This window comes from Phyllobates terribilis, unplaced genomic scaffold (assembly GCF_046119375.1).
Source record: "Phyllobates terribilis strain yellow unplaced genomic scaffold, ASM4611937v1 Scaffold_4__5_contigs__length_816908805, whole genome shotgun sequence".
In the NCBI taxonomy this organism is placed as follows: Eukaryota; Metazoa; Chordata; class Amphibia; order Anura; family Dendrobatidae; genus Phyllobates; species Phyllobates terribilis.
Window position 1 is genome coordinate 676,025,203 of NW_027362764.1, and position 22,857 is coordinate 676,048,059.

Consider the following 22,857-nt stretch of genomic DNA (forward strand, 5'->3'; position numbering starts at 1 on the left):
GTTAGGTTTTTTTTAGTTTGCTGGTCACATGACCATTTTGCCTATTTAATCCGGCTCCACACACCTGGCTTTGCTGGACTTCATTTGTATTTACTACTGTTGAGCTAGCTTGTTGCTCTGTTGCCGTTCTCTGTTAGTTTTGCTAGGTCTTCTGACCCCTATGCCTTTTTGTTGTGTGTTTGTCTTTGACTGCTACTATTTCTGCTAGGAGGTGTCCAACTTTTCCCAGTCCCTAGATCTTGTAGGGATCCCTCCCTCACATCTATAGGTCTGCGTTCAGACTAGCCGAGGACTTTAGCGGGTCTTATCGCAGGATCAGGTTCCCCGTTACATCGTAGGGATCTAGCTTAGTTCTATTGTAGGGATAGATCTCCTTTCTTTCCTTTGTCTCAGTAGCAGATCATAACAAAGCGATCCTGAGAAAGGCTGGCCGGGCGATGGATCGAGCAGCGTCTACTGGCCATACCACCTTGGATGCGCCTGATCTCGTCTGATCTCGGAAGCAAAGCAGGGCTGGGCTCGACCAGTACTTGGATGGGATACCTCCTGGGAACACCGGGTGCTGTAGACCATTTTGATGACGTTTTGCCCTACTGCCCAGCTCAGCTAGCATGGAACGGCTCCTTGCCGGACACCGACCTTAAGTAACTTAGATGATGGAAGCCCCAAGGCCTCTGAGCCAGTTGGCAGCTAAGTACGCTACCCCGCCGCCTTCACGCAGGCCTGACACCGAGCTCCTTGCCACGGCTAGGAGTGCTTATTGACTCCGCAGCTCGCCGTGTGGAAATGATGGCGTTAAAAGCACCCGGGGCCGTGAAGGGGCCATGCTTTCAGCAGGTGCCCAGGGAAGGTTTTGGATGCCGGCCGCCTAGCGAGGGCTAGCAGAAGTAACATGTTTCTCTGCAAAGAAGCTTGTGTAACCAAGCCAGACGGCTGACAAAGAGCTAACCTCAGTGCAAGGAAGGCAAGGAAGGTGCGGAAGGAATTGGGGAGGGAGGGTGGTGATTCCTGCTAGGGCCCTGAAATCATAAAACAGGCAGGAGAGTCTGACGCATGGTGACGGAGAGGTTGTAGGGGCAGATAGGGGGTGTTGTCACGTGCGAGCACGTGTGCATGCTGGCTTGTGTGTGAGCGTGCGCTTCCTAGGTGTGGCGCGCTGCAGACAGTCAAAGGGATTGTTCCCTTTCATTAAAAGTTAATCCCCGGCTGCAGGCTATTAGAAAGCAACTATCCGCGCTCCACTCACCCTACCCGGGTCTACCGGTGAGTCTCGCCTCTGCTCCCGGCCTGTGGCATTGGCCGTGAAGCCGACGTTCCATCGACAGCGCTGCAGCCAATCAGTGAGCTCAGCGGCTCTGAGTGGGGCCTTCTGTCTACAAGACCTTTAAAGGAAGCCAGCAAAAAAATTGAAGAGAAGGGAAAGCACAAAAGGACCTGGTCTTGCTGAGCACTGGAAAGGGCAGCCGGCAGCAAGACTTTAAAGTAGAAAAGCAGCAATTGAGAGGCTTGTCTCTGCCTATGCCCACACCACCCTGAACAAGCCCAATGTCGTCTGATCTTGGAAGATATGCAGGGTTGGGCCTGGTTAGTACTTGGATGGGAGACCGCCTGGGAATACCAGGTGCTGTAGGCTTTTGCTTTTTCCTTCCTTCCACCAGCAGGGGGCACTCTCTTCTATGCCTTTTATCCATTCCCTTTCACAAGTGCACACATTCATTCTCTTTTCTTTTTTTCATTTGCTTTCTCTCTTGCGCTATTTCATCTCTGCAAAATACCAGCATCCTTCTGATCACCGTGGGCCTCCAGCATTGTTGCTTCTTTACTTTTAATACTAGGCTCCTTTTCACCAGGACCAGCGTCTCCCGCGTGGCTGGAGGCAACCACCGGTAACCCCAAGCAGAAGACCTTTGCAGGCAACACGACCCTCCCCCTGAAGAGCAGCTCAAAGTCACTGGCAACCATCTCACCCTCTTCCTTCATTCACCCCTGGACGTCTCGCTCCGCCCCCAAGTTACGGGTCCAGCTTGCTCTTTCTGTCACTTTACCGCGATGAAGGGTTTAGCCTGCAGGAGATCCTGGGCCGAGACATTTTTGAAGACACCTGATGCGGCGGGTGAATCACTGCTAAACAAACCACACCTGTAGGGATGGCACAGCCTTTGCATGGACCCTTCGGAGCCCGCCCCGTCACGGCCAGATTGCTCGCCACCAAGCGATCCTGAGAAAGGCTGGCCAGGCGATGGATCGAGCAGCGTCTACTTGCCATACCACCTTGGATACGCCCGATCTCATCTGATCTCGGAACCAAAGCAGGGCTGGGCTCAGACAGAACTTGGATGGGAGACCTCCTGGGAACACTGGGTGCTGTAGACCATTTTGATGACGTTTTGCCCTACTGCCCAGCTCGGCTAGCATGGAACGGCGCCTTGCCGGACACCGACCTTAAGTAACTTAGATGATGGAAGCCCCAAGGTCTCTGAGCCAGTTGGCAGCTAAGTACGCTACCCCGCCGCCCTTCACGCAGGCCTGACACCGAGCTCCTTGCCACGGCTAGGAGTGCTTATTGACTCCGCAGCTCGCCGTGTGGAAATGATGGCGTTAAAAGCACCCGGGGCCGTGAAGGGGCCATGCTTTCAGCAGGTGCCCAGGGAAGGTTTTGGATGCCGGCCGCCTAGCGAGGGCTAGCAGAAGTAACATGTTTCTCTGCAAAGAAGCTTGTGTAACCAAGCCAGACGGCTGACAAAGAGCTAACCTCAGTGCAAGGAAGGCAAGGAAGGTGCGGAAGGAATTGGGGAGGGGGGGGTGATTCCTGCTAGGGCCCTGAAATCATAAAACAGGCAGGAGAGTCTGACGCATGGTGACGGAGAGGTTGTAGGGGCAGATAGGGGGTGTTGTCACGTGCGAGCACGTGTGCATGCTGGCTTGTGTGTGAGTGTGCGCTTCTTAGGTGTTGCGCGCTGCAGACAGTCAAAGGGATTGTTCCCTTTCATTAAAAGTTAATCCCCGGCTGCAGGCTATTAGAAAGCAAATAACCGCGCTCTACTCAACCTACCCGGGTCTACCGGTGAGTCTCGCCTCTGCTCCCGGCCTGTGGCATTGGCCGTGAAGCTGACGTTCCGTCGACAGCGCTGCAGCCGATCAGTGAGCTCAGCGGCTCTGAGTGGGGCGTTCTGTCTACAAGACCTTTTAAGGAAGCCAGCAAAAAAATTGAAGAGAAGGGAAAGCACAAAAGGACCTGGTCTTGCTGAACACTGGAAAGGGCATCCGGCAACCAGACTTCAAAGTAGAAAAGCAGCAAGTGAGAGGCTTATCTCTGCCTACGGCCACACCACCCTAAACACGCCCGATCTTGTCTGATCTTGGAAGCTAAGCAGGGTTGGGCCTGTCTAGTACTTGGATGGGAGACTGCCTGGAAATACCAGGTGCTGTAGGCTTTTGCTTTTTCCTTCCTTCCACCAGCAGGGGACACTCTCTTCTATGCCTTTTTTCCATTCCCTTTCACAAGTGCACACATTCATTCTCTTTTCTTTTTTTCATTTGCTTTCTCTCTTGCGCTATTTCATCTCTGCAAAATACCAGCATCCTTCTTATCACTGTGGGCCTCCAGCATTGTTGCTTATTTACTTTTAATACTAGGCTCCTTTTCAGCAGGACCAGCGTCTCCCGGGTGGCTGGAGGCAACCACCGGTAACCCCAAGCAGAAGACCTTTGCAGGCAACATGACCCTCCCCCCTGAAGAGCAGCTCAAAGTCACTGGCAACCATTTCACCCTCTTCCTTCATTCACCCCTGGACGTTTCGCTCCACCCCCAAGTTACAGGTCCAGCTTGCTCTTTCTGTCACATTACCGCAATGAAGGGTTTAGCCTGCAGGAGACCCTGCGCCGAGCCATTTTTGAAGACACCTGATGCGGCGGGTGAATCACTGCTAAACAAACCACACATGTAGGGATGGCACAGCCTTTGCATGGACCCTTCGGAGCCCGCCCCGTCACGGCCAGTTGGCAGCTAAGTACGTTGCCCTTCACGCAGGCCTGACACCGAGCTCCTTTCCACGGCTAGGAGTGATTATTGACTCCGCAGCTCGTCGTGTGGAAATGATGGCGTTAAAAGCACCCGGGGCCGTGAAGGGGCCAGGCTTTCAGCAGGTGCCCAGGGAAGGTTTTGGATGCCGGCCGCCTAGCGAGGGCCAGCAGAAGTAACATGTTTCTCTGCAAAGAAGCTTGTGTAACCAAGCCAGACGGCTGACAAAGAGCTAACCTCAGTGCAAGGAAGGCAAGGAAGGTGTGGAAGGAATTGGGGAGGGGGTGGGTGATTCCTGCTAGGGCCCTGAAATCATAAAACAGGCAGGAGAGTCTGACGCATGGTGACGGAGAGGCTGTAGGGGCAGATAGGGGGTGTTGTCACGTGCGAGCACGTGTGCATGATGGCTTGTGTGTGAGAGTGCGCTTCCTAGGTGTGGCGCGCTGCAGACAGTCAAAGGGATTGTTCCCTTTCATTAAAAGTTAATCCCCGGCTGCAGGCTATTAGAAAACAACTATCCGGGCTCTACTCACCCTACCCGGGTCTACCGGAGAGTCTCGCCTCTGCTCCCGGCCTGTGGCATTGGCCGTGAAGCCGACGTTCCGTCGACAGCGCTGCAGCCGATCAGTGAGCTCAGCGGCTCTGAGTGGGGCCTTCTGTCTACAAGACCTTTTAAGGAAGCCAGCAAAAAAATTGAAGAGAAGGGAAAGCACAAAAGGGCCTGGACTTGCTGAGCACTGGAAAGGGCAGCCGGCAGCCAGACTTTAAAGTAGAAAAGCAGCAATTGAGAGACTTGTCTCTGCCTATTCCCACACCACCCTGAACACGCCCAATGTCGTCTGATCTTGGAAGCTATGCAGGGATGGGCCTGGTTAGTACTTGGGTGGGAGACTGTAAAATAATACTCTTCCTGTATTATTTTTTTCTACTGAGGACTTCTCAAAGTATCAATATCACGATATTCTTATAAAAAAAGTATCTATTTATTCTTGGATTGTCCATTAAAAAGAATCAGATTGCAGCAGGTACATACAATAATTAGCTATAAAGTAATTGTCCATTTGTCCATAATTAGCCTAATTGTTGAGATTCACCCATCTTTCCTTGGATCCTCGATGGTAAATCATGTCTCTGTCCAGCATGTGTCCAGGCCTACATGTCATCTGCTTCTCAGCATGAAGATTCTGTGTCTTGTGGGGTGGGCAGAGCAAGAGAGCCCCCCCTTTCTGTACCATGGGCTTTTATAGCCAGTCGTATGGACACCTGTTCTACATATGGTAGTGAACCAAAAATACACACACAAATAGCGCATGTCAACAAGACACGATGGCTGAGGCATAGAACTCAGAAAAATGATTATCGATTAACATTCCAAATTAATTTCCATAATTAACCATTGAACATTTCCCCCTTTTTTGAGAATAAAAGGACTTTAACTGAAATTTCTCAAAAGAAGATACATTCATCAATCATTTTTTCTTTCCTTCTTCCTTGGAAATATCATTAAATTTCCATAATAATAATAATAGTAATAATAGTATCAATATCGGATTATTGTTATATAATGATGTGAATTCATGTTATGGTAAGCCGTGACTAATATTCATTTAATATGTATAATTATACTTCCCTATATCTAAATTGAAGCAATCGCGGGTTCAATCGTCATCATCTGATGTCATCGGGTCGTCGTCTCGTCTTCTTCTTGGTTCTTTTATAACACAGTCTTTAGATGAAAACTCCTTTGAAATAAATTACAGCATGTAGATATTGTACAGTCCATAATTGTGTTCATTATTGTTCAGTCCATAAACTGTACTCTTTATTAGAAAGATCATGTGTGTCAGTTGATAAGAAAACAAAGTCCATGGATGAACTGGAGCTTTAATATCTGTGTAGTGTCACCTGGAATTACGTTGGATCGTCTTTGGAATCTTCCGTGTGTCCCCACTGGTCTCGTGTCACTTTTGGAACAGATGTGACGTCTTTGGTCAGTAAAGCAAGGGTTAACTTGACACTTTCCTGCTTTATATAGCACCATAACCAGTACTCAGTCCTTTATATACAGGACACATATGCCAGGTATTACCTGTTCACCAGCTTTCATTGAAGCGTTGCAGGTGATAAGAAACCAGTGGAACGTGATGAAACTTGAACACAACACAGTACATATAGGATCATCGTCCTCTGCCGTCCTGGTGATCAGTGGTGTGAATTGTATTGTATGTAATGGACACAGTCTATTATAACACTCAGCATTCACACCTGTTACCTTCTGAGACGTCCGGATATCAGTTGCTTCTTCTTGTAACTTTTGAGAATCTCTTTGATTTATAAAAATTAAAAGTCTTTATTAAGATAGAATTCATAATTGCGATGTCTTGATTGAAGTCTTCATTCCCTAATCTGATACCAAATCTGGCAGTTTTTCCTAACCTATAATATCACAGCGTACCATAGCAATCAGTAATATCCATCTAATTATTATCAAAATATTAAAATAAATTATGTTTGGAATAATAAACAATAATAGATAATAATTCATTATCAATCAAGTTCTCCATATGATAGAACATTTTTATGTCATAGGTGTAATTACCTTTTCCAACCCATAGGTGTCAGTGTATTTTGAAAAAACAAGTTTTTATGTCTTTATGAAACCAATAATATCAAAGAATGTATACTCCTGAACCAAAATGAATAAATATATGAATGTATGAATGAATGAATGAATGAATAAATGAATGAATGAATTGTTGTGTTTACTCAGAAAATGTAAACATTTTTTTCCTTAGCAATATATATTTAATGAAGCAATACTCTTGTATTAGACATTACTTTATTAAATATTAATGTGTTTTCTCAATTGAGATATTGAACTCAAATAAAATTAAATGAGAATTAAAAAATTAAAAAATAGAAAAATAAGAAGTATAAAGTAAGAATAAAATTTTAAAAATGAAAAATAAAATTAAGAGTAAAAATAAGAATAAAAATAAAAATAAGGCCTTTAAATTTTAATGTCAAATGCAGAGTAATTATATTCTCCATGAAAAATACCCTTATATCTCCATTATCTGGATGATTTCATATTTGTCATAACCTTGTACCACAAAAAATATTAAATTATGCAACTTTGCATGTAATACCCTTCTTAGTTATACCATAGTACCTTATTATTATTTCTTCTTTATTAAAATGTGTGGAAAATAAGTATTGATCAAAAGTGATTATGTAATCAGGATCAAAAACACATTTTCCCCCTTAATACCAAAAATATTATTTTATAAAATTTATGTATATATCAGAACCAAATTAAAAATAATTATTCTTCTAGAAATATTGTGCATAAATTTCATATCGATGAGTAGCATCGATTTGACTAAAGAGAGGTGTGTACCTATTTAGGTAACCATTAAAAATAATATTATAGTTATTCAAGAATATTATCATGTGGAAAATTATTCTAAATATAAATTTGCTTTTTAAACCATTTTGATGTGTGGTTGCCCTTATCCACTATTAGTTAAATCAAGAAATAATAATTATTAAAGAAATATAGAAATATATATATGTAGATAATACCTAATTATGTATTATAATTTCCTCAGAATTAAATATATTTTTGTACCTTCACATAAAGAAACATTTTTTTTTTCAAACATACAAACATACGAGGCCTCTGTCACATCAATCACACTTAGCAGCTGCTGATTTACTCATCTGTCACCTTCACTCTGACATTCACAGATCTGTTCAACTCAAACATTCCACATATGAAGTTTTAGATATATATATATATATATTTAACCCAAAATTGTTGAATCCCAATTTATTAATGCGCATTGCCATATCAATTGAATATCTTTATATTTCTTTGAATATTCCCCAAGTACATATTATATAATATGAGAGTAAGTCACTGGAATTTCAGACACTTGAAAAAACTCTTGTCTTAGATTCTTTTTTCACTGGCTGCCCGGTCTTAAGTTACATCAGTTGAAAATAGAATGAATGGGATACTATACTATTAGCTCAAAGATCAAAGGCCGCAGCTGTCACACGTCATGCTGTAAAGCTACTTTAATTTGCACGAACACTTCATGCACAGAAAATATTAGCAACACAAAAGAATTAATAAGTATTACATATATATTATAGTTCAACTAGATATATTGTTATTATTTTAAAAAGTTATACACATAAAATCATGCAATTTTTTCACTTCCTGTGTGAATAAAGAAATAAATCCATTTTAGAGTTCTTTGATCAAATCCTGCTTTGGAATGAAAACTCTAAGGAAATATAAGAAAATAAAATTAAATATCAAATTCATACAGAAACAGATTTATTTAAATATCTTATACATATATTGGTTGGTTCTAATGTAATTCAAAATATTGCTACTTAAATTTATATATATGAAGTTCTAATTTATTAATTAATATATATATATATATATTTTATAAACGTATATATAAATACAATTATACGCAATCTCTACTTAGACAAGTGTATATATATATATATATATATATATATATATATATATATATATATATATATATGAACTATTAGAAACTATGTAACTACAATTTTACTGTATAAGATTATAAATAAATATTGAGACATTGTATTACATTTTGATACAACATTATAATTACAGTTTTTCCTTAGCCACTCCCTAAACCAAATCTTCTGTCTCTCTCAAATATCTCCAGGAACGCCCTATTTAGGAAAGACATTTTTCTATCCTTCAAAACCTCAGAGAACTGCCTGTTCTTCTGTCCACATTCCATGACGTCACTGTGAGTTGGTCGTCTCACCTGTCTCTGTCCATCAGTTTCAGCCATTTTCCTTTTTAGAGAATCACAGTTCTGACTGAGAATTAACTCATTCTGTGGAGAGATGGATCTTTGCACTGGCTGATATGGCTTATAACATATATGAAATCTTCTGCGTATTTGATAGAGTTCACTATGGGGATGACTCAGTCTAGGAGAGTTTGATATTGGATTTTGGTAAGATTTTACCTTTCCTGGTTTTATAAATTTAGTTTGATTTATTTTCTTTTCACGATTCTCATGTTTTCTAACAAAATCCAGCATCTATGCAAATTCAAATAATGAATTTTTTTGTGATGCCATAACTTGGGAAAGTGAATTTAGGAATTTGAATTTTTGTACAAAAGTTGTTATCATATGTTGTACTTTTCCATTTTTGATGAGAGCTTTGTACAACCGTTCAAATATGGACATGAATGTATATGTACATTCCTTCCTACCAATCCTTAGTTTCTGCAGATCTTCTATGTTGGGAAAATCCTTTGTGACACAATAAATCAAATATCTTAATCTGTCCGAATCATTTTCCCATCCATTAGGAGAGTCATTTTCACAGGGCATTAAATGTAAACGTCTGGACAATGTCACAGGAATCCATATTTTAAATAATTGATTCCTCTCCTCATTGGATAAATCAAACTTATCAGAGAAGCTCTCAAATGTCTCTGAATTTCTACAGGCATGGATTTTGACATCATATTTTGGCATGATTTTGTATAATTTCAGCAAATTTTTCCTCATTTTAATTTGGAGTTGAGCCTGGGTAATTCCAGAATTCTCTGATATTTTTAGTGGCTCTTGTACGTCCGTTCCTCCTACTTCACTCACGTCTCCTCCCACATCACCTAGTATGTCGGTTTCTCGTATGTCAGTCATGTCTCCTCCCATGTCAGGTTTCTGTATGTCCGTCTCTTGGTCAGACCCAAGGTCACCTTCAGTTACATACACGTGTCTTACTTCTTGTTCATTTTCCACATTACAGTCTGAATCAGTATCACCGTCTGACACTTCTACACTATTTTCCTGCTTAGAAATCTCTAACACAAGACTATGAAAAAAATCTACCAAATGTAGAATATTTCTCAATTTCTGTTTGTCTCTATTTACCAATTTAGAAGTTAACTGTAAATTCTGCAATTCACATTCTTTGTATAAACTGAGCCACAAAACTTCTATGTCATCTCCTACATTAACTTTGAAATTAATATTACTTTGTTTAGCAAAAGAAGAAATTATATCCATATTTTGCTTACCTTAAGATTTCTTGGCTTCTCTTTATCAGCACGTCCTGTCTTCAATTCGTCTGATTCTTTTCCTGTGTGATTCTGTTCCTTGTTAGCACCTCTGCTTCCTGTCTTTCCTCAGTCTGTAGGTCCTTGTTCACGGAAGAAATTCACTTACTTTATTTAAAAAACAAAAAAACAGGACTGGCTGGCTCACTATTGCAAAATAATACTCTTCCTGTATTATTTTTTTCTACTGAGGACTTCTCAAAGTATCAATATCACGATATTCTTATAAAAAAATGTATCTATTTATTCTTGGATTGTCCATTAAAAAGAATCAGATTGCAGGAGGTACATACAATAATTAGTTATAAAGTAATTGTCCATTTGTCCATAATTAGCTTAATTGTTGAGATTCACCCATCTTTCCTTGGATCCTGTCTGGTAAATCATGTCTTTGTCCAGCATGTGTCCGGGCCTACATGTCATCTGCTTCTCAGCATGAAGATTCTGTGTCTTGTGGGGTGGGCAGAGCAAGAGAGCCCCCCCTTTCTGTACCATGGGCTTTTATAGCCAGTCGTATGGACACCTGTTCTACATATGGTAGTGAACCAAACATACACACACAAATAGCGCATGTCAACTAGACACGAAGGCTGAGGCATAGAACTCAGAAAAATGATTATTGATTAACATTCCAAATGAATTTCCAAAATTAACCATTTAACAGAGACCTCCTGGGAATGCCAGGTGCTGTAGGCTTTTGCTTTTTCCTTCCTTCCACCAGCAGGGGGCACTCTCTTCTATGCCTTTTTTCCATTCCCTTTCACAAGTGCACACATTCATTCTCTTTTCTTTTTTTCATTTGCTTTCTCTCTTGCGCTATTTCATCTCTGCAAAATACCAGCATCCTTCTGATCACCGTGGGCCTCCAGCATTGTTGCTTATTTACTTTTAATACTAGGCTCCTTTTCACCAGGACCAGCGTCTCCCGGGTGGCTGGAGGCAACCACCGGTAACCCCAAGCAGAAGACCTTTGCAGGCAACACGACCCTCCCCCCTGAAGAGCAGCTCAAAGTCACTGGCAACCATCTCACCCTCTTCCTTCATTCACCCCTGGACGTCTCGCTCCGCCCCCAAGTTACGGGTCCAGCTTGCTCTTTCTGTCACATTACCGCGATGAAGGGTTTAGCCTGCAGGAGACCCTGCGCCGAGACATTTTTGAAGACACCTGATGCGGCGGGTGAATCACTGCTAAACAAACCACACCTGTAGGGACGGCACAGCCTTTGCATGGACCCTTCGGAGCCCGCCCCGTCACGGCCAGATTGCTCGCCACCAAGCGATCCTGAGAAAGGCTTGCCGGGCAATGGATCAAGCAGCGTCTACTGGCCATATCACCTTGGATACGCCTGATCTTGTCTGATCTTGGAAGCAAAGCAGGGCTGGGCTCAGAGAGTACTTGGATGGGAGACCTCCTGGGAACACCGGGTACTGTAGACCATTTTGATGACGCTTTGCCCTACTGCCCAGCTCGGCTAGCATGGAACGGCGCCTTGCCGGACACCGACCTTAAGTAACTTAGATGATGGAAGCCCCAAGGCCTCTGAGCCAGTTGGCAGCTAAGTACGCTACCCCGCCACCTTCACGCAGGCTTGACACCAAGCTCCTTGCCACGTCTAGGAGTGCTTATTGACTCCGCAGCTCGCCGTGTGGAAATGATGGAGTTAAAAGCACCCGGGGCCGTGAAGGGGCCAGGCTTTCAGCAGGTGCCCAGGGAAGGTTTTAGATGCCGGCCGCCTAGCGAGGGCCAGCAGAAGTAACATGTTTCTCTGCAAAGAAGCTTGTGTAACCAAGCCAGACGGCTGACAAAGAGCTAACCTCAGTGCAAGGAAGGCAAGGAAGGTGCGGAAGGAATTGGGGAGGGGAGGGGGTGATTCCTGCTTGGGCCCTGAAATCATAAAACAGGCAGGAGAGTCTGACGCATGGTGACGGAGAGGTTGTAGAGGCAGATAGGGGGTGTTGTCACGTGCGAGCATGTGTGCATGCTGGCTTGTGTGTGAAAGTGCGCTTCCTAGGTGTGGCGCGCTGCAGACAGTCAAAGGGATTGTTCCCTTTCATTAAAAGTTAATCCCCGGCTGCAGGCTATTAGAAAGCAACTAACCGCGCTCTACTCACCCTACCCGGGTCTACCGGTGAGTCTCGCCTCTGCTCCCGGCCTGTGGCATTGGCCGTGAAGCTGACGTTCCTCTACAGCGCTGCAGCCGATCAGTGAGCTCAGCGGCCCTGAGAGGGGCGTTGTGTCTCCAAGACCTTTTAAGGAAGCCAGCAAAAAAATTGAAGAGAAGGAAAAGCACAAAAGGACCTGGTCTTGCTGAGCACTGGAAAGGGCAGCCGGCAGCCAGACGTCAAAGTAGAAAAGCAGCAAGTGAGAGGCTTGTCTCTGCTTACGGCCACACCACCCTGAACATGCCCGATTTCATCTGATCTCAGAAGCTAAGCAGGGTTGGGCCTGGTTAGTACTTGGATGGGAGACTGTAAAATAATACTCTTCCTGTATTATTTTTTTCTACTGAGGACTTCTCAAAGTATCAATATCACGATATTCTTATAAAAAAATGTATCTATTTATTCTTCGATTGTCCATTAAAAAGAATCAGATTGCAGCAGGTACATACAATAATTAGTTATAAAGTAATTGTACATTTGTCCATAATTAGCTTAATTGTTTAATTGTTGAGATTCACCCATCTTTCCTTGGATCCTGGCTGGTAAATCATGTCTTTATCCAGCATGTGTCCGGGCCTACATGTCATCTGCTTCTCAGCATGAAGATTCTGTGTCTTGTGGGGTGGGCAGAGCAAGAGAGCCCCCCCTTTCTGTACCATGGGCTTTTATAGCCAATCGTATGGACACCTGTTCTACATATGGTAGTGAACCAAAAATACACACACAAATAGCGCATGTCAACTAGACACGATGGCTGAGGCATAGAACTCAGAAAAATGATTATCGATTAACATTCCAAATGAATTTCCATAATTAACCATTTAACATTTCCCCCTTTTTGAGAATAAAAGGACTTTAACTGAAATATCTCAAAAGAAGATACATTCATCAATCATTTTTTCTTTCCTTCTTCCTTGGAAATATCATTAAATTTCCATAATAATAATAATAGTAATAATAGTATCAATATCGGATTATTGTTATATAATGATGTGAATTCATGTTATGGTAAGCCGTGACTAATATTCATTTAACATGTATAATTATACTTCCCTATATCTAAACTGAAGCAATCGCGGGTTCAATCGTCATCATCTGATGTCATCGGGTCGTCGTCTCGTCTTCTTCTTTGTTCTTTTATAACACAGTCTTTAGATGAAAACTCCTTTGAAATAAATTACAGCATGTAGATATTGTACAGTCCATAATTGTGCTCATTATTGTTCAGTCCATAAACTGTACTCTTTATTAGAAAGATCATGTGTGTCAGTTGATAAGAAAACAAAGTCCATGGATGAAATGTAGCTTTAATATCTGTGCAGTGTCACCTGGACTTATGTTGGATCGTCTTTGGAATCTTCCGTGTGTCCGCACTGGTCTCGTGTCACTTTTGGAACAGATGTGACGTCTTTGGTCAGTAAAGCAAGGGTTAACTTGCCACTTTCCTGCTTTATATAGCACCATAACCAGTACTCAGTCCTTTATATACAGGACACATATGCCAGGTATTACCTGTTCACCAGCTTTCATTGAAGCGTTGCAGGTGATAAGAAACCACTGGAACGTGATGAAACTTGAACACAACACAGTACATATAGGATCATCGTCATCTGCCGTCCTGGTGATCAGTGGTGTGAATTGTATTGTATGTAATGGACACAGTCTATTATAACACTCAGCATTCACACCTGTTACCTTCTGAGACGTCCGGATATCAGTTGCTTCTTCTTGTAACTTTTGAGAATCTCTTTGATTTATAAAAATTAAGAGTCTTTATTAAGATAGAATTCATAATTGCGATGTCTTGATTGAAGTCTTCATTCCCTAATCTGATACCAAATCTGGCAGTTTTTCCTAACCTATAATACCACAGCGTACCATAGCAATCAGTAATATCCATCTAATTATTATCAAAATATTAAAATAAATTATGTTTGGAATAATAAACAATAATAGATAATAATTCATTATCAATCACGTTCTCCACATGATAGAACATTTTTATGTCATAGGTGTAATTACCTTTTCCAACCCATAGGTGTCAGTGTATTTTGAAAAAACAAGTTTTTATATCTTTATTAAACCAATAATATCAAAGAATGCATACTCCTGAACCAAAATGAATAAATATATGAATGTATGAATGAATGAATGAATAAATGAATGAATGAATTGTTGTGTTTACTCAGAAAATGTAAACATTTTTTTCCTTAGCAATATATATTTAATGAAGCAATACTCTTGTATTAGACATTACTTTATTAAATATTAATGTGTTTTCTCAATTGAGATATTGAACTCAAATAAAATCAAATGAGAATTAAAAAATGAAAAAATAGAAAAATAAGAAGTATAAAGTAAGAATAAAATTTTAAAAATGAAAAATAAAATTAAGAGTAAAAATAAGAATAAAAATAAAAATAAGGCCTTTAAATTTTAATAACAAATGCAGAGTAATTATATTCTCCATAAAAAATACCCTTAAATCTCCATTATTTGGATGATTTCATATTTGTCATAACCTTGTTCCATCAAAAAATATTAAATTATGCAACTTTGCATGTAATACCCTTCTTAATTATACCATAGTACCTTATTATTATTTCTTCTTTATTAAAATGTGTGGAAAATAAGTATTGATCATAAGTGATTATGTAATCAGGATCAAAAACACATTTTCCCCCTTAATACCAAAAATATTATTTTATAAAATTTAGGTATATATCAGAACCAAATTAAAAATAATTATTCTTCTAGAAATATTGTGCATAAATTTCATATCGATGAGTAGCATAGATTTGACTAAAGAGATGTGTGTACCTATTTAGGTAACCATTAAAAATAATATTATAGTTATTCAAGAATATTATCATGTGGAAAATTATTCTAAATATAAATTTGCTTTGTAAACCATTTTGATGTGTGGTTGCCCTTATCCACTATTAGTTAAATCAAGAAATAATAATTATTAAAGAAATATAGAAATATATATATGTAGATAATACCTAATTATGTATTATATTTTCCTCAAAATTAAATATATTTTTGTACCTTCACATAAAGAAACATTTTTTTTTTCAAACATACAAACATACGAGGCCTCTGTCACATCAATCACACTTAGCAGCTGCTGATTTACTCATCTGTCACCTTCACTCTGACATTCACAGATCTGTTCAACTCAAACATTCCACATATGAAGTTTTAGATATATATATATATATATTTAACCCAAAATTGTTGTATCCCAATTTATTCATGCGCATTGCCATATCAATTGAATATCTTTATATTTCTTTGAATATTCCCCAAGTACATATTATATAATATGAGAGTAAGTCACTGGAATTTCAGACACTTGAAAAAACTCTTGTCTTAGATTCTTTTTTCACTGGCTGCCCGGTCTTAAGTTACATCAGTTGAAAATAGAATGAATGGGATCCTATACTATTAGCTCAAAGTTCAAAGGCCGCAGCTGTCACACGTCATGCTGTAAAGCTACTTTAATTTGCACGAACACTTCATGCACAGAAAATATTAGCAACACAAAAGAATTAATAAGTATTACATATATATTATAGTTCAACTAGATATATTGTAATTATTTTAAAATGTTATACACATAAAATCATGCAATTTTTTCACTTCCTGTGTGAATAAAGAAATAAATCCATTTTAGAATTCTTTGATCAAATCCTGCTTTGGAATGAAAACTCTAAGGAAATATAAGAAAATAAAATTATATATCAAATTCATACAGAAACAGAATTATTTAAATATCTTATACATATATTGGTTGGTTCTAATGTAATTCAAAATATTGCTACTTAAATTTATTTATATGAAGTTCTAATTTACTAATTAATATATATATATATATCTTATAAACGTATATATAAATACAATTATACGCAATCTGTTATGCACACGCCCGGACTGACTGGCGTGTGCGTGTTTATGTAGTGATTCCACTGTGCCATGAACCGGAGAGTGCCTGGAGGGGCGTAACTAAGTATCTGCCCGATCCGACCAAGGTCGCACGAAGGCATACGACGCCAGTGCACCAGGGAGGAACCGAGCAGAGGAACCAGGGTCTACTCCAGGTCAGACTTCGGACACGGCTGTTGACCCACACCGGGGAATACAGGAACAGGCAGACTAGAGCACAGGCTGGGTAGGGTCAGTACAGACTGGGAGACAAATTCGAAACCGCAGACGCGGTAGACAGAGCTGAGCAAAGCGAAAACCGCAGACGCGGTGGACAGAGCTGAGCAAAGCGAAAACCGCAGACGCGGCGGACAGAGCTGAGCAAAGCGAAAACCGCAGACGGGGCGGACAGAGCAGAGCAAAGCGAAAACCGCAGACGCGGCGGACAGAGCTGAGCAAAGCGAAAACCGCAGACGCGGCGGACAGAGCTGAGCAAAGCGAAAACCGCAGACGCGGCGGACAGAGCTGAGCAAAGCGAAAACCGCAGACGCGGCGGACAGAGCTGAGCAAAGCGAAAACCGCAGACGTGGCAGACAGAGCAGAGCAAAGCGAAAACCGCAGATGCGGCGGACAGAGCTGAGCAAAGCGAAAACCGCAGACGCGGCGGACAGGACTCTTTTCACACGGAACAGACTAGAAGGGAAAGGCAGAACCAGATACCCACAGGGTACTTGCAGAGAAGTAGCGAGTGGACCACAAACTCACAAACGGAAGTACAGTGACAACGAGCAGGAGTTAGGTACGAGTTCAGACTCTGCAGAAAAAGGAATGGAACGGACATAGAGAAAAAACAGGTAAAAGATAGGAGAGAGTTCAGACTGGAACTGAGTGTACGGAGGAGACCGACACTGCAGCGGGATACAGGAGCGGGTCTGGGAATACGGCCCCCAGAGAGGCAGGACGAACAGGCAAGGAGCCTGTTCAGACTGGCCTGGAAATACAGCCTCCAGGAAGGCGGAACGAACAGGCAAGGAACGAGTACAGACTGCAGGTTAAGGTACACAGATAGGACACAGTACAGACACGGGAACTGATACCGCAAGGCAGGAGACATAGACAGGACTCAGTTCAGACACGGGAACTGATACCGCAAGGCAGGAGACAAAGACAGGACTCAGTTCAGACACGGGAACTGATACCGCAAGGCAGGAGACATAGACAGGACTCAGTTCAGACACGGGAACTGATACCGCAAGGCAGGAGACAAAGAACGGGACCCAGTTCAGACACGGGAACTGATACCGCAAGGCAGGAGACAAAGACAGGACTCAGTTCAGACACGGGAACAGATACCGCAAGGCAGGAGACATAGACAGGACTCAGTTCAGACACGGGAACTGATACCGCAAGGCAGGAGACAAAGAACGGGACCTGGCACCTTCAAAGTGCAAGCACACACTGAATGAAACACTATGCTCAGGCAGGGATAGATGGGAGCAGCTGAGCTATATACCAGGTGACAGACAGCAATAGGCTGAGGACGCACAAAGGGTGTGACCCACAGCAGGTACAAAAAGCAGGAAGTGATCGGGCGCTGCCCTTAAGCAGCAGAAACAGACAAACAGACAGCAAGGAGGGAAGCCAGAGAGACATTCTGGACTGGAGATCAAGTGCGCGCTGTTGCACAGTGGGAGATGGACCACCATGCAAGGACGCCACCAGGTATGTTACAGTACCCCCCCCCCTTACGCCCCTTCTTCTTCAGGCCTGCCAGAATCTTCCGCAGGGAATTCGAAGGTCAGTTGTTCACTTCAAGGAGATCACTTCTACAGTCCACAGGAAAAATTGATCTCATCTGGTTAGCTAGGATGCTACCTCCTATCCAGCCATCCTTGGCAACAGACGAAACGGGTGGAGTACCAATAACAGCACACAAGGAAGTCTCTCTCCACATATTTTCAGGTGGCACCCCAGAGGGTACAGGAGACAACTGGAAGTCCTTCACCGGGTTGGAGGGGGACAGAGACTTGGGGGTAATCTCTGCTTCGAGGTACATCTTGTCAAGCTCACAGGAAGAAATAGACGGGTTATCAGGTACATAATGAGGAAAAGTCACTGTCTCTTTGTTATCTGGTGGTACCCCGGAGAATTCAGGAAACAACTGGAGGTCCTCCGCCGGGTCAGAAGAGTGCAGAGGCTCAGAGAAAACATCTGCTTCAGAGTACACTAGGTCGGACTCACTGGAGGAAGCAGGCGAGGTATCGGGTACCGAGTATAGGAAAGTCTCTGTCCATTCACCACCAGGTGGCACCCCAAAGGGTTCTGGAGACAACTGGGGGTACTCCGCCTGGTCAGAGGAGTGTAGAGACTCATGGGTAACCTCTGCTTCAGAGTACACAAGGTCGAACTCACTGAACGAAGCAGGCGAGGTATCAGATCCAGGATATAGGAAAGTCTCTGTCGATTCACCACCAGGTGGCACCTCAAAGGGTTCTGGAGACAACTGGAGGTCCTCTGCCTGGTCGGAGGGGTGTAGAGACTCGGGAGTGACCTCTGCTTCGGAGTACACTAGGTTGGACTCACTGGACGAAGCGAGCGAGGTATCAGGTACAGAGTATAGGAGAGTCTCTGTCCTTTCGCTACCAGGTAGCACCCCGTAGGGTTCTGGAGACGACTGGAGGTCCTCCGCCTGGTCGGAGGGGTGTAGAGACTCGGGAGTAACCTCTGCTTCGGAGTACACTAGGTTGGACTCACTGGACGAAGCGAGTGAGGTATCAGGTACAAAGTATAGGAGAGTCTCTGTCCTTTCGCTACCAGGTAGCACCCCGAAGGGTTCTGGAGACAACTGGAGGTCCTCCGCCTGGTCGGAGGGGTGTAGAGACTCGGGGGTAACTACCACTTTGGGGTACCCATTGTCAGGCTCACAGGACGAAGCGGACAAAGTATCGAGTACCGAGTGTAGAGAAGTCTATCTCCATTTGTCATCGAGTGGTATCCCGGAGGATTCAGGAGGCAACAGGGGGTCCTCCACCAGGTAGTAGAGGTGCACAGACTCAGAGATTACCACAGCTTTGGAGCATCCTTGGGCATGCACACCGGTTAAAGTGGGTGAAGCATCTGATGCCGGGTGCAGGAAGTTCTCCTGTGTGGAGTCTGGATGGGCAGAAGTCTCTTCGGGCAGGAGGACCGGTGCACTACCAACGCACATTACCCGTTGGGGATTCTGCGGGATACAGGGAGATGAAGCTTCAGTAGGGACTTCAAGGTTGGGGTCAGGAGGTCTCAGGGAGGACAGACCCTGGCGTGACGGCTTGCCTCTACGTCTAGCACGTCTGGACTGCCTCTTGAGGTTGGGAGAAGTCTTCTGGGAAGCGTAGTCACCCTGTGAGGATTCTGGGTGGGCAGTAGTCTCATTGGGCTGGAGGACTATTGCGCTACCCACACACATTACCCATCGGGGCTGCTCCGGGATATTGGGAGGTGAAGCTTCAGCAGGAGCCTCCGGGTTAGGATCATGGAAGACCATTAGAAAGGCCACCAGGAAGGCCATTAGGTCCAGGAGGATCGGATCCTGTGTTTCATATAGGGGGTTGATCCATTCCAAGGCATCACCCGCCAGGTAAGACATAATGAATGCCACCTTAACCCGATCGATGGGAAAACATAGAGGGTAGAACTTGAAGTGTAGCATGCATTGCTCCACAAATGCACGACTTTGTCTTGGATCCCCATAGTGACGTGGCGGATCCGCAGGAACGAGAGCAGATAGATCCATCTGGACGGGTGCGTAATTCGCCTGGAACTCAGCTGAGAAAAAAAAAAAATTATTTATTTATTTTTAATGCATGTATTCGCTGGAAAACTTCTCAGAGAGCGAAGGCCGTGGGGCTCAACGGGAACCATGGCCTGATCATGCTGTTATGCACACGCCCGGACTGACTGGCGTGTGCGTGTTTATGTTGTGATTCCACTGTGCCATGAACCGGAGAGTGCCTGGAGGGGCGTAACTAAGTATCTGCCCGATCCGACCAAGGTCGCACGACGGCATACGACGCCAGTGCACCAGGGAGGAACCGAGCAGAGGAACCAGGGTCTACTCCAGGTCAGACTCCGGACACGGCTGTTGACCCACACCGGGGAATACAGGAACAGGAAGACTAGAGCACAGGCTGGGTAGGGTCCAGTACAGACTGGGAGACAAATTCGAAACCGCAGACGCGGTAGACAGAGCTGAGCAAAGCGAAAACCGCAGACGCGGTGGACAGAGCTGAGCAAAGTGAAAACCGCAGACGTGGTGGACAGAGCTGAGCAAAGCGAAAACCGCAGACGCGGCGGACAGAGCTGAGCAAAGCGAAAACCGCAGAGGCGGCGGACAGAGCTGAGCAAAGCGAAAACCGCAGACGCGGCGGACAGAGCAGAGCAAAGCAAAAACCGCAGACGCGGCGGACAGAGCTGAGCAAAGCGAAAACCGCAGACGCGGCGGACAGAGCTGAGCAAAGCGAAAACCGCAGACGCGGCGGACAGAGCAGAGCAAAGCGAAAACCGCAGACGGGGCGGACAGAGCAGAGCAAAGCGAAAACCGCAGACGGGGCGGACAGAGCAGAGCAAAGCGAAAACCGCAGACGGGGCGGACAGAGCAGAGCAAAGCGAAAACCGCAGACAGGGCGGACAGAGCAGAGCAAAGCGAAAACCGCAGACGCGGCGGACAGAGCTGAGCAAAGCGAAAACCGCAGATGTGGCGGACAGAGCTGAGCAAAGCGAAAACCGAGGATGCGGCGGACAGAGCTGAGCAAAGCGAAAACCGCAGATGCGGCGGACAGAGCTGAGCAAAGCGAAAACCGCAGACGCGGTGGACAGAGCTGAGCAAAGCGAAAACCGCAGACGTGGTGGACAGAGCTGAGCAAAGCGAAAACCGCAGACGCGGCGGACAGAGCTGAGCAGAGCGAAAACCGCAGACGCGGCGGACAGAGCTGAGCAAAGCGAAAACCGCAGACGCGGCGGGCAGAGCAGAGCAAAGCGAAAACCGCAGACGCGGCGGACAGAGCTGAGCAAAGCGAAAACCGCAGACGCGGCGGACAGAGCTGAGCAAAGCGAAAACCGCAGACGCGGCGGACAGAGCAGAGCAAAGCAAAAACCGCAGACGGGGCGGACAGAGCAGAGCAAAGCGAAAACCGCAGACGGGGCGGACAGAGCAGAGCAAAGCGAAAACCGCAGACGGGGCGGACAGAGCAGAGCAAAGCGAAAACCGCAGACGGGGCGGACAGAGCAGAGCAAAGCGAAAACCGCAGACGCGGCGGACAGAGCTGAGCAAAGCGAAAACCGCAGATGCGGCAGACAGAGCTGAGCAAAGCGAAAACCGAGGACGCGGCGGACAGAGCTGAGCAAAGCGAAAACCGCAGACGCGGCGGACAGAGCTGACCAAAGCGAAAACCGCAGACGCGGTGGACAGAGCTGAGCAAAGCGAAAACCGCAGACGCGGCGGACAGGACTCTGTTCACACGGAACAGACTAGAAGGGAAAGGCAGAACCAGATACCCACAGGGTACTTGCAGAGAAGTAGCGAGTGGACCACAAACTCACAAACGGTAGTACAGTGACAACGAGCAGGAGTTAGGTACGAGTTCAGCCTCTGCAGAAAAAGGAATGGAACGGACATAGAGAAAAAACAGGTAAAAGATAGGAGAGAGTTCAGACTGGAACTGAGTGTACGGAGGAGACCGACACTGCAGCGGGATACAGGAGCGGGTCTGGGAATACGGCCCCCAGAGAGGCAGGTCGAACAGGCAAGGAGCCTGTTCAGACTGGCCTGGAAATACAGCCTCCAGGAAGGCGGAACGAACAGGCAAGGAACGAGTACAGACTGCAGGTTAAGGTACACAGATAGGACACGGTACAGACACGGGAACTGATACCGCAAGGCAGGAGACATAGACAGGACTCAGTTCAGACACGGGAACTGATACCGCAAGGCAGGAGACAAAGACAGGACTCAGTTCAGACACGGGAACTGATACCGCAAGGCAGGAGACATAGACAGGACTCAGTTCAGACACGGGAACTGATACCGCAAGGCAGGAGACAAAGAACGGGACCCAGTTCAGACACGGGAACTGATACCGCAAGGCAGGAGACAAAGACAGGACTCAGTTCAGACACGGGAACAGATACCGCAAGGCAGGAGACATAGACAGGACTCAGTTCAGACACGGGAACTGATACCGCAAGGCAGGAGACAAAGAACGGGACCTGGCACCTTCAGAGTGCAAGCACACACTGAATGAAACACTATGCTCAGGCAGGGATAGATGGGAGCAGCTGAGCTATATACCAGGTGACAGACAGCAATAGGCTGAGGACGCACAAGGGGTGTGACCCACAGCAGGTACAAAAAGCAGGAAGTGATCGGGCGCCGCCCTTAAGCAGCAGAAACAGACAAACAGACAGCAAGGAGGGAAGCCAGAGAGACATTCTGGACTGGAGATCAAGTGCGCGCTCTTGCACAGTGGGAGATGGACCACCATGCAAGGACGCCGCCAGGTATGTTACACAATCTCTACTTAGACAAGTGTATATATATATATATATATATATATATATATATATATATGAA

The 22,857-nt window shown here is 44.6% G+C and overlaps 5 pseudogenes; all 5 read left to right on the top strand.

The window, feature by feature from the left end:
- The first annotated feature begins 451 nt into the window (after window positions 1-451).
- Window positions 452-571, top strand: LOC141267506 (5S ribosomal RNA; annotated as a pseudogene).
- Window positions 572-1,514: 943 nt separating this feature from the next.
- On the top strand, window positions 1,515-1,633 carry LOC141268664 (5S ribosomal RNA; annotated as a pseudogene).
- A 620-nt stretch (window positions 1,634-2,253) lies between these two features.
- Window positions 2,254-2,373, top strand: LOC141269285 (5S ribosomal RNA; annotated as a pseudogene).
- Window positions 2,374-3,315: 942 nt separating this feature from the next.
- LOC141267823 (5S ribosomal RNA) lies at window positions 3,316-3,434 on the top strand (annotated as a pseudogene).
- An 8,040-nt stretch (window positions 3,435-11,474) lies between these two features.
- LOC141269916 (5S ribosomal RNA) lies at window positions 11,475-11,594 on the top strand (annotated as a pseudogene).
- Window positions 11,595-22,857: the final 11,263 nt, after the last annotated feature.